Source organism: Pteropus vampyrus, unplaced genomic scaffold (assembly GCF_000151845.1).
Source record: "Pteropus vampyrus isolate Shadow unplaced genomic scaffold, Pvam_2.0 Scaffold219, whole genome shotgun sequence".
In the NCBI taxonomy this organism is placed as follows: Eukaryota; Metazoa; Chordata; class Mammalia; order Chiroptera; family Pteropodidae; genus Pteropus; species Pteropus vampyrus.
In genome coordinates this window covers 672261-674314 of record NW_011889000.1, presented here as the reverse complement: position 1 = coordinate 674314, position 2054 = coordinate 672261, and the positions used below count along the sequence as shown (strand labels likewise).

The window sequence follows — 2054 nt, the reverse complement described above, 5'->3', positions numbered from 1 at the left end:
TGAAGACTTCCATTTTGATCATGTTAAATTTGAAATATGAGCCATCTGTTTAGGGATTCAAGAGACCAGCTGAATATATACGAGTTAGAAGTTCAGAGACAAGGTCCCGGTGGGAAATGTAAATTTTGGAGTCATTGGCACACGTGTGATATTTAAAGCTACGAGCCTGGATAGGCATAGTACTTTGGCACAAGCAGAAGGATTCGCACTGAAACTTCACTCTATAATGTCTGCCTGGGTTTTTTTTTTTTACTTTCAGAGGGCCTCCAGCTGTGGTTTTTTAAATAAGATATTTTGCTTGAATTATGTCTCTGACTCTACTCACAATGATCTATTTAAAAAATCTTAAGGCATTCTGCCTTAATTATGGTTTTATTTTGTTGGTTTTTAGTTTTGATTATTATGGTCTGATTTTTAAAGTTTCTGTCTGTAGTAGATTTGCCGGGTGTGTTGTGTTGTTCACCGCCCCGTATTCCTATGTTTGGGACATCTTTCTAAAGGAGTCTTGGTGTGAAATGGAACCCCAAATGCCACAGAGTTGGTATCTCAGCCTTCTCTGCAGCTTGGGCCCAGGCATATGGCCTAGGTTTGATTGGTCAGGTATATCCACATGGACTTTGAATCTGAAGCTTGTGATGATAAGAAGCAAGGGGAGCAGAGAATCTCAGCAATATCTGGTTTCTAGAGGCTGAATCCAGCACTCAGTTCCAGCGGAGGTCGTGTGGTAAGTAGTAGGTGTTTGGTGGTTTTGGTTGCAGCAGCAACAATGTGCTCATGGTCTCATCTCTGGCATGATATTGAGCTGTGATCTTGGCTCCGGTGAGCCTTTCCAGCAATTCTGTGAGTCAAACAATATCCTTTCAGTTAACTCCTTTTCTCTTATTTCCTCATATATCATCATTCCTTCTTGTACCTATAATCATCTTTCTGGGTTCCTTTTCTTTCTCAAAGTACATACTTTAGAAGTTCCCTTAGTGTGGAACTCTTGACAGTAAACACTTTTTGTCTGCAAAGGACTTAATTCGCTCTCATTCTCGGAAGACAGTTTTGCTGGGTACACAATTATAGGTTGACAGATATTTTTTCTCAACACTTTGGAGGCATTTTCCCATTGCCTCCTGGCCTTAATTATCACTGAAGAAAAGTCATTTGTCTTTCCAATTATTTCTTTATAGGTGATCTTTTTTCCCCTAGCTACTTCTAAGTTCTTCATTTGAAGAACTGAAGAGCTAACTGATTGAGAAGCTCCGGAAATTGCTAGAAACATATTGCCTAGTAATTTTCCTAACAGCCATCTTGTTTTAGTCTAAATATGAACCCCAGGAGCTAAGGAACTGGTTCAATTTTTATTTTACTATGATTCTCTCTATCAGGCCTTCACCCTGATACCATTTTTATATTCAGTGTTTCAAAGTTTACAGTCATCTGCATTTGTGGTTACTCTCAAAACTCTTATACTACCACCACCATCCCACATAGCTGCTGACTGTCCATCAAGCCTTTCCACCTCTGAATCTAGATTCAAAAATCAGGCTAAGTTTAATGAACTGAGATAAACAGCCTACTCAAATTGAATGATGTTAACAGATCATCAACTATAGAATCAAAGAACCATGTAACAATGTATCATACTTAATGAAGAAGCACTTTAGAAGCACTACCATTTAAGTCAGGAATGAGATAAGAATGAATTCATCATAACTATCTTTTTTCTGGAAGTATTGACCATTACGTTAGACTGGAGTGAAAATAAACAGTAAACGATAAAAATTTTATAAAGAAAGATCAAACCAATATTTGTAGACGCTCGGAAGCAAGTGAATGGCTACGTGGTAGAATAATTCAGTAAGGCCACTAAGGCCAAGAGCACTGAAACAATTTCATACATTCAAACTAGAGCCAGTTAGAAGTAGAAATGGAAGAAATAATCCCATTGCATAGGTTTGAGAAGATGAAAAGAAAGGAAAGACAGCATGAAACATGCAGAAATGATATGAAGAAAATTGTAAAACACCATGGAGAGAACAAAAATGAACACTCATAGAAATGTTAAG

The 2054-nt window shown here is 37.7% G+C and overlaps 1 protein-coding gene across 1 annotated transcript in view; it reads left to right on the top strand.

Moving 5' to 3' along the window:
* The first annotated feature begins 388 nt into the window (after nucleotides 1-388).
* Nucleotides 389-2054, top strand: part of CATSPERB (cation channel sperm associated auxiliary subunit beta) — a 98005-nt gene continuing 96339 nt past the window's right edge. The window contains exon 1 of the mRNA XM_023538364.1: nucleotides 389-724. The gene's annotated coding sequence lies outside the window, so the exon portion shown is untranslated. The remainder of the gene's footprint in view (nucleotides 725-2054) is intronic.